The following is a 13,071-nucleotide window of genomic DNA, read 5'->3' as shown; positions in this document are numbered from 1 at the left end:
TGCTCGAAGGTCTGTAACAGGAAGCAGAATGAGCTGGACGCTGAGCAGGATTTTCAATAACAAGGGAGGGGTAGGAGGGGCCAATGGGCATCAGTTAGAAAATCAGAACTTTGGGGAACAGAGGAAACCCCGAGTCCTGAATGGATCCGAGTTGTTATCATGGGCGTGGCCATGTAAACGACCGAAGTGGACCTCAGACCTGTGGTAAAGCCTAACCCTTGGGTGAGGCTTAATGATGGTAAAACCTTCTAGAGTGCACGTGTGGATGTTGATAGTGTGGTGGGACGAAAATGTCCACTGTGGCTTTCTTCTTCAGGGTGTTTTTGACTTGAACACTGCTCCCTTACAGAAACTGCTCCTGCTGATATTAGCTAGACCCACCCTTTTGGTCAGCTGTATACCATGAACCCCGCCTCCTTGGTCAGCTGTATACCATGAACCCCGCCTCCTTGGTCAGCTGTATACCATGAACCCCGCCTCCTTGGTCAGCTGTATATCATGAACACTCAGATCTTCCCGGATCCTGCAGCTTTTCCAGGAGCCTAGACCTCCTGATCCCAGTTTTTCTAGGTCCATGTGTCTGGACCTGTCATTTCTGTACTCGATCCCCGCCTCATCAGGTCAGGTGTGTGGCACCCGCCATGTAATGCTGCACAGAGAGTGGAAGCCTGTGTGGAAGCTTGTGGGCTGTTCCCGCCTGGAGTCCCAATTACTAGAGACGCTCCATTTACTCATTGGAATGCAGGAGTTTGAGGCTACCCTGGGCAGCATCCCAAGAACCCATCTCAAAAATAAAATCAGATATAAAACTTAAGTTGATTCTACAAAAGGAGTATCATTCTAACGAGGAAAGAAGGTGGGGTGCGATCGTAAGTTAGACATGGCTGCTTGCATTACTGACATCGATTTTGTGTAAGGATAAAGGAGAGTATAAGGTTAACTTGTATTGGAATATATAATCATTATTGAAGTGATAAGGGTTTGTGTAGTATTTTCATGTGCGTACTTGAGTCCCATTGCATTCATGCCCCTGTATGATTTCCTTTGGAAAGACTGGGATTTGAAGGTGTTGCCCCTTAACAAGCAGTGTAACCTGGACCCATCCCTAGTATTACTGACTTCTCAGTCGCGTGCGTCATGCACTACATCCAGTGAGTTGTTTTCAGGGCTGCTGCACCGGTCGGTGCTGCCTCGTTCTGGAGACAGCCGTCATCCAGGTGAGCTCTTGTCAGTTCTTTCTGCAGAGCCAGCAGAAAATAGCACATGGCAGCCACAAGGCACTACAACTCGAAATTGTCGCCGTTGCACAGAACCTCCAGTGTATGAACCTATGAGAATAGCTCCCCTTCTCTCTCTCTCTTGAGAAGATGGTGTCTTGCTATGTAACCTAGGCTGTGCCCCACATGCCTGGCTTTACGGTGTGAGTTTATTCTAAGACGATGTCCATTCATAAGAACAGAGACAGGACTGGCATGACCCACACTCTGAAATTCCATAGTCACACATTAATGATAAACCTGTAAGTTGCATAGACCTGTGTGGTACAGGTTATTTTAAGAAAGAAATTTACAGGACTCATAAAACATAGTAATTTTCTAGCCTCTCATGTGGTCCCTTCAGGATAAAAGCTGACCAGTGGACTCATAAGTAAGCCAGTTAAAACCTTCCTTTTAACTCTAGAATTCTCAGTTGGAAAATAAAAGCTATCGTCTATCAAATTAACTGTAATTAGGTGTGTGAGTAAGAGCGATAACATGTGGATGTTGTTCTGGATCTCTTAAAGGCATGCTACATAGGAATTATAGCTGAGGCTGTTGTAACTGAGCCTCAATGCAGTAACGTCCTTAAGTACAGTATGACAAGGAACCTACAGCCTAAACACTGGGCTCTTCCGTGCCTCATGTCATTTGGTCTTTTGTGTAGACTAGGGTTTTTTTTGTTTTCTTTTGTTTTCTTTTGTTTTTTGACATAGGGTTTCTCTATGTAGCCCTGCCTGCCCTGGAATTCACACTCTGTAGACCAGGCTGGCCCACTGCTTCCGCCTCCCAAGCGCTGGGATTAAAGGTGTGTGCCACCACTGCCAGGCCAGACTATGATTTTTTTTTTTCTGGAGGAAATATGAATCGCTTTGGAACTCCTTCTTTGCAGAATTATCATACAGTGATAATATTATATTGATTTGTCCAAATCCACATAATTTCTGACAGCCAGCCATGATTACTAATAAAAGCCACACATTTTCTAGTGTAGTACTTAAGGGGTGGGCTGATGGGCACTTTTTTTTTTTTCGGAGCTAGGGACCGAACCCAGGGCCTTGTGCTTGCTAGGCAAGCGCTCTAACACTGAGCTAAATCCCCAACCCCTGATGGGCACTTTTTAAATTAGGTAGATCTCTGCTAGCCCTGCCCCTCTATCTGCTTGTTTGCTTGTTTGCAAAGGTTTATTTTCACTCCCAGTTCTAGAGACTCCAGTCTATTGGCCGTGTTGCTTTCCGGCCACGTAGTGCTAGCAATCAGGACTAGGGGGACTGTATGGTGGAGGCCGCTCCTCTCCAAGTAGCTGGGAAGGGGGAAAAGCAAAATAGTTCTAGTTCTTTAAATACTTTCTGAGATTTTTTTTTTGTTAACCTCAGTTATTTGAAAAGTTTTCTTATTAGAGTATATTAATATTAATCAAATGGTGATTTTTACTAGGCCAGTGTTGACACTTGTGGCTCCAGGTCCTCAGGCTAGGTAGCAAGCACCTTTACCCACGAGCCAACTTGCAGGCCCTTGATACTTCTTTTGAGTCTTGATTGAAGAATCTGTGATTGATTCTTTTAGACATCATTAGCTAGCCTACCTAAATTTTTCCATTGTAGGGTGAGTTATAATATTGCACTGCCATGAGTTTATTCATCATCTCTTTTTTTCGTTTTGTTTTGTGTAGTCCTTGATTGGTCTGGTACTCATTGTGTAGACCAGGCTGGCCATGAACTCACAGAAATTCGCCTTCCAGCCGGCCTCCCTAAAGGAGTGTGCCATCCATCCCATCCAGATCATCCATCCACCCTTAAGTACAAGACGTCTTTTGTGGTTATCATGTCAGTATAGAATAGGATTTCTTTTCTCTTATGTTTGTTTGCTTTAAGGCAAGGTTGTTCTGTTCCTCCAGGCTCTCTTCTCCTTTCTTTGGTTTGCTAACGTATGAATTTGCCTTTTCATGCTCTTAGTTACTTCATAGAAATGGAATCAGACATTTTTATCCCAGGTTTCCATGTGTTTTCAAGGTCTCTCCATGTTGTACACTCATCAGGGGTTCCTCTCTCTCCTTCACTCCGTCATTCCTCCTGCTCCCACCATTCGTTCATTAACTATCAACTGAGAGGCCTGCAGGTCTCAACCTTCCTGCAATCCTCCTGCTTCAGCCTCCTGAGTTGGTGGGATTGCAGACATGATCTACCATGCCCAGCTTCTGGTTCTAGGCAAGCACTCTACCAGAACTACACCCTCACCTCGTAATGCTGCTTTTAGGCACTGGTCTGAGCCCTGTTTTCAGTTCTTTTGGGTATATGTAGGAGTAAAATTACAGTCTTACACGATGACTTTATGCCTAACATTCAAAAAAACGCCAACCCTTCCACAGCAGTACACATTTTAATAGGAGAGTTCAGAACCTTAATTTTAATCATTTTTTAGACAAGGTCTCAGGTAGCACAAACTGGCCTTACACTGACTGTGTAACTCAGGATAACCTTGAACTTCTTTCTACTCCTCTTGAGTCCACCTACCAAGTGCTGGAATTACAGGTGTGTGCCATCATGCCCAGTTACACGGGGCTGAGGTCAAGCCCAGAGCTCCATCTGTGTTAAACACGCACTTTACCAATCCTAGAATCTTAGAGTTTTGTTTTTTGTTTTTCAAGACAGATTTTCTGTGTGTAGCCCTGGCTGTCCTGGACTTTGCTCTGTTGACCAGGCTGGCCTCAAACTCAGAGCTTCACCTGCTTTTGCCTCCCAAGTGCTGGGATTAAAGGAGTATGCCACCCCTGCCTGGCAGAATCTTAAGTTTTTAAATGTCAATTATTTTAAGATAAGAACTGTCTTAGGATTTCACAAATTCCGTCTGGAGACAATAGCATTTCTAGAGTTGCCCTTTTAGAATTTTCTTTTTCATCTCTAGATGTAAAACATTCAATACTGATTTCTTGGGCATACATTCACTGAGAAGCTAGAGAGATTTTTACATTCCTGCCGCACGTGAGACATGCTAAAAATAGATCATGCCACTTTCCAAACGAGTTAACACTCAGGGCTCCCAAGCAGCCTCAAACTCACACCATGACGAAACACTGGAGTTTTCTTTTCCTTATTTAAAATTTTTTTTCTAAAATTTTATCTATTTTGTATATGTTGGCAGGGGGCATGAATGCTGTGTCCCTAGTGTGGAAGTCAAGAGGAAGGCTACTCTTTTCTGTTCCCCATGTAGGTTCTGGGGATCAAACTCAGGTTGTCAGGGTTAGCCCAAGCCACTTTACCTGCAAGGCCAGCTTGTTGACTTTAGATTTTTATCTCCTACAAAATGCTTACGTTCCTAAGTGTAAACTATAGTGGTTTTCCAAAGTTAGATCTGTGTTGTATGCAGTCTGTTATCAGTATCATGGTTTGAAATAAATAACTGTGAGTTGGGCATGCTGGTACACTCTAGAATCCCAGCACTTGGCAAGACTGATGTAGAGGTAGGCTTGTGAGCTCAAGGCTAGCCTGGGCTGTGTAGCAAGGATCTGTTTAGGTTGGGGAAGAGATGGTACAGGAAGGGAGCGGGCATGGAGTGATGAGGGAAACAAGAATAGGACATGGAGAAGAAGAGAGGAGGCTGAAGGGAGGCAAAATGGGGAGAGACAGAGATCGCTAAATAGGAAAAACAGATAGCATTGATAAATGGGAAAAATGAAAATAGTTTAGGACCCCAGCTCCATTGCCAACTAAGCACTACAAGCCATTATCCAATTTAATCCCCTCAGTAACCCATATGGAGTAAAAGTTCTTACTCTGTTGTGCAGGTGAGAAACGATGCACACAAAGATGTTATTGTCTAAAGTCAGGTCAAGTAAAATGTAGCAGGCCTGCATTTGATTCTTTTTTTTTTGTTTCTTTTTTTCCGGAGCTGGGGACCGAACCCAGGGCCTTGCGGTTGCTAGGCAAGCGCTCTACCACTGAGCTAAATCCCTAGCCCCCTGCATTTGATTCTTTAAGTTTATTTAGTCACACTTGCTGGTCCTGATGAAGACAATATCTTCAATCCTGTGTGGAGTTCACCCCAGAGATGAGCCCAGTACAGTTGACATTGCAGGGACACATTGTTTTAAAAAGGCAGCTGGAATTCATTACGACCCTGTGAAGGCTGCTCATTCGCATCTCTGAGCTTTAATAAAGTCACCATCTTCTCAGTATTCTAGGGACCAGCAACTCCTATATGAGGCAGTGATAATTAGAAGGTCCTGAGTGAAACTCACTACGACACTTGCCGTTTGCCTTTTGTTATGGATTCTGTAGTGACTCTCCCCTACTCCCTTGAAACTTGGTGCTTTTATAAAAATGCCTGTTAAATAAGATAATGGGAATTGCTACTGGTTCTGTGGTGGTTGATCTCTGCTCCCCCAGTTTCCATACATGAATTTGTGTATGTTTTCATGAGTGTGTGAAAGTGATGAAGCACGGTGATAGAAGGCATGGGGTTTGGTGTCAGACCGACCTGAAGTTGTCCCTGGCTTTAGGATTACTTGTGTCTATTTAGGCAAGGCACTGAACTTCTGAACTTCTCAAACCTCGAGTTGCTGGTCAGGAAACTACTTTAACTTGTGGTCAAATGCTTACTTGTGGCTTTTCTTTACACAGTCTTAGCTACCTGTAATCAACTGCATACAAAAATAATAAATGGCGTTTCGGAAATGATGACCCACATGCTGCTCTGAGTTGTGTGATGGACTCTCACACCATCTGCCTAGGATGGGACTCATCATGGGTGCATCACACACGTCTAGGCAGCATGTGCTCCCCACCTGACAGTCATACAATGCCTATCTTGGTTATCAGGGTAAGAGAAACCTGGAGTTCTTGACTTAAAAAGAAAGAAAAAATAATACGTTGAACGTGCTAATAATATACAATACACCATTTTGGGAGATGACAATTCATATTACTCGTGTGTGTGTGTGTGTGTGTGTGTGTGTGTGTGTGTGTGTGTGTGTGTGTTTTGAGACTGAGTCTCACTGTGCAGTCCTGGTTTACCCGGAGCTTGATTCGTAGACCAGGCTGACCTTGAACTATCAGAGATCTGCCTGCCTTCTGAGGACTTGGACTGAAGACGTGCACTACCATGCTCAGCTATTCACATGACTTATTATAGTATAATTATACCATATTATTCAGAAATAATAACCCACATGCTATTCATGTCTGGACACACACACACGCACACATACACACACACACACACACACACACACACACACACACACACACACTGTGAATGTCATTTCCCCGAATGATCTATTGTATGTTTTATTTAATCTCTGCTCTGCTTAAATAATACATTGGACTTTTTATTATAGTTGTATGAATAAAAAATGTAGCATACATAGGATTTAGTGTCATCCCTGCTTTCGGGTGTATTCCTAGGGCTAAGGTTAGACTTCCTGCCCTAGGAGGGAGGGACTGCTGTGACGTTGACCCACAGCACTGCTGGGGGCTAAAACGACACATTTGATTTGGTAAAATAAGTTCAGGAATCATTCATAGTTAACATCCCCCCCATTTCTTGTAGAAGATTTGATCAAAGGACTAAAAGATTGTGGTTTTTTAGGATACAAAATGGTAATTTGTACTATTCTACTTATGCACATCAGTGGCTAACATAGAGGCAGTGACTGAGGTAAAGTAAATCAAATAGATGGAGTGTGCATCAGTGATTACATCATGTCCGAACTGCCAAAGCCCAAAGGGATTGCTGTGTACAGCACCTCACTAAGGTATGCAGATGATTCTTTTCAAATTGTATGTACATGGGTGCTCTAGCTGCTCTGTCTGGTATCTGCTCTATCTGTTCTGTGTGCAGAAGAGGGCATCAGATCCCATTACAGATGGTTGTGAGCCACCATGTGGCTGCTGGGATTTGAACTTAGGACCTCTGGAAGAGAAGCCTGTGCTCTTAACCACTGAGCCATCTCTCCAGTCCAAAAACAAATGTTTGTGAATAATAAAAATATACTTAAGGGTCTGGGTGTAACACAGTCTGTGGAGTGCTTGCCTAGCATGCATGCAGTCCTGGGTTCAGTCCCCAGCACCACATAAAACAGGGCATGGTGATAAGGATCTCAAATCACAGTGCTCAGAAGGGGGATGCAAGGCCACAGACATTCTTGACTGTATACTGAGTTGAATGCCAGTCCTGTCTCAGGAAAAAGAATGTATATATTTTAAACTCTGCTATGACTAAAGGGATTCCTTGTGGGAATGAGTCAGACCTAAAGGTTAGTAGCAGCGGTCTTGCTAATTTTAGATAGATATCATGCTGTGTGAATAACAAGCTACAAAGACCTAATAGATGCCCGGATTGTCGTTATCAAGTAAAGTATAACTGAACTTGAAGCGTTTACCCCGTGGCTCCATTCCAATGGCAGGATAAGATATTTAAAGTGCAAATGCAAAGCAGTTTATATAAGTGATTGTATTCTCTGTGACATTTTACATCTTAGCTAAGCTTCATACTTTAATAATCAACTGAAAGGTAGGAAATAATTTAATAGAAAAAGAAGAAAGTTGTTGTATCTCAATATGAGTATTTCTATTTTTTTTTCTTTTTTTCAGAGCTGGGGACCGAACCCAGGGCCTCTAGGCAAGTGCTCTACCACTGAGCTAAATCCCCAACTGAGTATTTCTATTTTTAAGCTCCCTTTCCAGTGGGTACTGCTTTGGGATGAAAATAATAAGATATCCTTTCATTTAGATATAAACATTGCGGGGTTGGATGGCTTAGGACCAGGTAGGCACTTTGCTTATACAGTAGACACAGCTTCCTTCTCTCATGAAGTGAGGAGGGATGGATACAAAGCAATGGCCAAAATCCTCTACAGTAATGGAGGAAATTTGTCTTGAGAGCTGTGGGACTGGGGCAAGGATGTTTATTACATAGCTAAAGGCGTGGGGTGGGGGTTGGGGACTAGGTTGAACTATGTGAATGCCAGGATTTTGCTGTCTATTAGGTCTTCAGAGCTGTTATTCATACAGCGTGATGATCTGCCTATCTAAATTGGCGAGATCTCGGCTTAGGTCTGACTCACACTCACAAGGAATTCCTTTGCTCATGATACATACTTTAAATATATATGAGCATAGTCTTTTCTCAACAATTTCCCCAGCCTGCCTGTCTAAAACAGATCAGCTATTCACCAGCTGTAGGCTGCTTAGTGTGAACTCAGTCCATCAGCCAGCTGCCTCTGCCTACCTGACATGCATTTTGCTAATGAGGTATTGAAAGGTGACAGAGGGAAAAGATCATTTTATGCTTAAGATGATGAAGTTGCAGCTTGAAGTGGGCGTTGAAGTAGCAGCTTCAGGAAGGAGTCTGGAAGGTGACAAAGAGCCCAGCTAAAGATGAGAGCAGAAGAGTAAAGTTGGAAGGAAGGACTCATTAAAGGGAGGTAGACAAGTAGGGGCGTGTGTGTGTGCGCGCGTGTGTGTGCATGCATGTGTGTGTGGTGTATGTGTGTGTGTGTGTGCGCTGTGTGTGCGTGTGTGTGCGTGCGCGCGTGTGCGTGCGTGTGTGTGGTGTGTGTGCGTGTGGTGTGTGTGTGTGCGTGTGTGTGTGGTGTATGTGTGTGTGTGGTGTGTGTGTGGTGTGTGTGTGGTGTGTGTGTGTCGTGTGTGTGTGTGTCGTGTGTGTGTGTGTGTGTGTGCGCGCACGCGTGTGTGCACGTGCCCATGGGGTGTGTGTGTACATGTGTGTGTGAAAGACTAAAGAGGGGTATCAACTGAGATAAGCTGGCATTATAGAGAACAGCAATATGGGTTATGTAGCTGGCAAGTTGGATTTTTCAGAGGTTAGCTGAGCTTTAGGACAGCTTCTGAGTGTTTGCTCAATTGTTAATAGGAAGAATGCACTGGGGTCGCCTTCTCTTGCTCTTTTAATTTGGCCTTATACCAGGATTAAGTGTTCTGCAAACAGAAGGTGTTCACATTGCTAACGGTATACCCTATAGACATTTATAAATGTGCTCAACAATTAAAATATTTCTGCTTTAAACACTGGCTGTCCATGAGTAGAACACATGGAATCCAATGTTCTTTTCCCTCCCTGTGGGGGAAATGCTTAAGTATAAGAAACATAAGTCTGATACTTCAGTTGATAATTAAAATTATGGTGTCAGTCCGATGTACCATACTGTTGGGATCTGCTTTTGGAAGGAACAGATGGTAATTGATTCTGTTGTTCCAGATCTGTGACGACCAAAGGCTGTCAAAGCCCATTGCCCACTTGCTGTCCTTGTCACTTGTAAAACAGCGAGGTAGCAAAGGATAAAAAAGATGTCAGGGAACTGGCCCAGCATCGCTAGTGCTCTGTTTCTTCCACCGGGGCAAACCTGCCAAGCTGGATTTGTTTTCTGGTCTTTCAAATGAGAACAGTAGTGTCTCCTTTACTCATGGAGACATGGACTGCGAGAGGGGATAATATAGTTTATCTAAGCACATTTTTAGCTACCAAACAGAATAGTTTTAAAAAGTCTTGGACTCAGGGGCTAGGGAGATAGCTCAGCATTAAGAGCACTGGCTGCTCTTGCAGAAGACCCAGGCTTGGCTCCCAGCACCTTCATGGCAGCTCACAATTATCTTTACTCTAGTCTCTTCGGACTTCTGAGGGCACCAGGCATGCATACGGTGCATTACATGCACATGCAGAATTAACATTTATGCGCACAAAATGACATTTGCTTATTGGTTTCTTTTACATATTCACTTTACATCATGCTCACTGTCCCCCTCCCCATCACCTCTCCTACAATCCTTCCCTCATCTTCCCCCCTTCTCCTCTGAACAGATTCCCTCCTCCCCCGCAAGATATCCCCCTGCCCTGGCACATCAACTCTCTGCAAGGCTAGGTGCATTCTTCCACTGCGGTCAGACAAGACAATCCAGCTAGAAGAACGTATCCCACAGACAGGCAACAGCTTTTGGAACAGCCCCTGCTCCTGTTGTTGGTGAAACCACATGAAGACCAAGCTGCACATCTGCTACACATGTGCAGGGAAGCCTAGGTCTAGCCCATTGGATGTTTTTTGGTTAGTAGTTCAGTCTCTGAGAGCCCCAAGGGTCCAGGTGAGTTGACTCTTTTGGTCTTCTTATAGAGTGTCTAGCCCTCTGGGGCTCACAATCCTTCCTCCTATTCTTTGATAAGAGCCCCCAAGCTCCAGCTACTGTTTGGTTGTCAGACAGATGTCTGCATCTGTCTGAGTCAGCTGCTGGGTGGAGCCTCTCAGGACAGCCATTCTATACTCCTGTTGGCAAGTATAACAGAATATGATGATCAATAGTCAGGGATTAGTGCTTACCCATGAGATGAGTCTCCAGGTGGACCAGTTATTGGTTGGCCATTCCCTCTGTCTCTGCTCCATACTCTGTCCCTGCATTTCTTGTAGTCAGGGTAAATGTTGGGTCAAAATTTTTGAGGATGGATTTTGGTGTCCCTAGGAAGTGACCTCTTCAGGTCCCATATCCCCAATGCTGTGAGTCACACTTAAGGATACCCCCATTGGCTCTTGGGTGCCTCCCTTCTCATAGCTCTCTGTCTTGTCCTGAAGATGCCCCTACCCCCAGCCCCTGGGAGTTGTAGATTTCCATTCATTCTCATGGACACCATCGCACAAAGACACTTGCTCAACTGTGTTAATAGCATCTTTATTCCTTTAGCCAGAGATTAGACACAACCTAGATGTCTCTCAACTGATAAAAAAAAAGTGGTAATCTATACAATGGAATACAATTCAGCTATTAAAAGCAAAGATATTATGAATTTTGCAAGCAAATGGATGGATCTTGAGAATATCATCCTGAGGTGAGATAACCTAATCCTAAAAGGACATGCATGGTGTGTACTCACTTATAAATGAATACTGGCCATAAAGTACAGGATACCCATGCTGCAGTCTACAGACCCAAAGAAGCTGAACAAGAAGGCAGGCACAAGCAAGGATGCTGTTAAGTTGCTGGACAGCCTGAACGTGTGGGTCATGTGGACTTACCATAAGGACACCCAGGGTTGCCATCCCAGGAGTAGGAATGGCTTCTCAGGACTGTTGTCACTTTATTCCTTAAGAGATGCAGGTAAAGGGGCAAAGGCTTTAGGGACCAGGTGTGTCTTATGTACGAATGCAGGAGGATGGTTCTTAGGCATCTGTAGTCAGTCTTCTCAACTAGAAAACAACATTGCTAGTAGCTGTCTGCACCATCTGCAGATTAGTTTGTTGGTTGCCTCGTTCTCATAACAAAGGCCCGGCTGGGCTGGAACTCTGTATAAACCTGGCTGCAAACCTTCAAAGATCCTCCTGCCTCCTAACACCAGCCATGTGCCACGTGCCTGGATTTTTTTAAAAAAGAATTTAGTATTGCCTGGTGGTGGTGGCCACACCATTAATCCCAGCACTTGGGAGGCAAAATCAGGCAGATCTCTGAGTCTGAGACCTAGTCTATAGAGCAAGTTCCAGGACAGCCAGGACCACACAGAGAAACCCTGCCTCAAACAAACACCCCCCACCCCCAAGCCAGAAATCTGCAAAATTTAAGTACTGCTTTGATTATACATGAACACAGTGCGAGATTTAATTTTTGTGAAAGTTAGTTGATTATTTCTAAATTACAATAGGCTTTTAAAATGTGAGCTATGGGTTGTGGCTGTAGCTCATTTAGGGCCCTAGCCTGGAATACATAGATAGAAAAGTTAGAGTTGAACAGAGTTTGAAAGGAGAGGGATAGACACTGCCATCAACCCAAGAGGAAAATGCGTTAACAATACAGTTACTGATATGTAATTTAAAACTGTTTCCTATGGGGATAAAACGATAGATGGCCCTAGATGCAATAGTCAGAACCTGAGCAATTTGTTAAATCAGAAGTTTTTGAGGCTGTTAGCTGCTAAATGCTGCAAGATAAAACAACTTTTAATATAATTTTTCCTTCATTTATGTGCGTGCATGCCTAAGGAAGCCAGAAGAGGACACTGGGTCCCCTGGAACTAGAGTTATAGGTGGCTGTGAGTCATGTGATGTGGGTACTGGGAACAAAACCCGGGGTCCTCTGAGAGCACACACACACACACACACACACACACTCACACACACATACACACACACTCACACACACATACACACACACTCACACACACAGACACACACACACAGACACACAAACACACACACACAGACACACAGACACACACACACATACACACAGACACACACACACATTACACACACACACACTCACACACACACACACACAAACATCTGGCCCAGACATGGTAGCACATGTCTTTAATCCCAGCACTCAGGAGGCAGAGGCAGGTGTATATCTGTGAGTTCAAGGTCAGCCTGGTCTACAAAGGGAGTTCCAGGACATCCAGGGTTACTTAGAGAGAACCTTTCTCAAAAAAAATTTTTTTTTCATAGACTAAGGAGCTGAAATCAGTGAAGAGGATATTCTTTTAACATAACTTATTCTATTCACTCCATTTCTTTTTGATACAAGGTCTTGTATACCCTAGGCTGGCCTCAACTCAATATGTAGTTGGGGATAACCTTGAACTATGATTCTCCTGCTTTTACCTCTCAAGTGCTAGGAGTATATGTGAACTATATTATTTATGTGGTCTTGTGGATCAAACACAGGTTTCTTGTGTCCTAAGCAAGTACCCTATAAAGAAGTTACATCCCTGGCCTCCTCTCACCCCTCTTCTCTTTCCTTCTAGACTGGATGTGAGATTTATTACTGAGCATGAATGTGGGGGGCAGAACTCAGTACAGTGGAAGCCTGCAGGAGCGCAG

At 44.0% G+C, this 13,071-nt stretch overlaps 1 protein-coding gene across 1 annotated transcript in view; it reads left to right on the top strand.

Moving 5' to 3' along the window:
- The window catches only part of Ppm1e (protein phosphatase, Mg2+/Mn2+ dependent, 1E), a 132,078-nt gene that overhangs the window by 39,537 nt on the left and 79,470 nt on the right, over nt 1-13,071 (top strand). The gene's annotated exons all lie outside the window — the stretch shown is intronic.

The sequence above is a fragment of the Rattus norvegicus genome, chromosome 10 (genome assembly GCF_021556685.1).
Source record: "Rattus norvegicus strain SHRSP/BbbUtx chromosome 10, alternate assembly SHRSP_T2T, whole genome shotgun sequence".
NCBI classification, from domain to species: domain Eukaryota; kingdom Metazoa; phylum Chordata; class Mammalia; order Rodentia; family Muridae; genus Rattus; species Rattus norvegicus.
The sequence above is the reverse complement of the archived record's forward strand: the minus strand, read 5'-3'. Positions and strand labels throughout refer to the sequence as shown.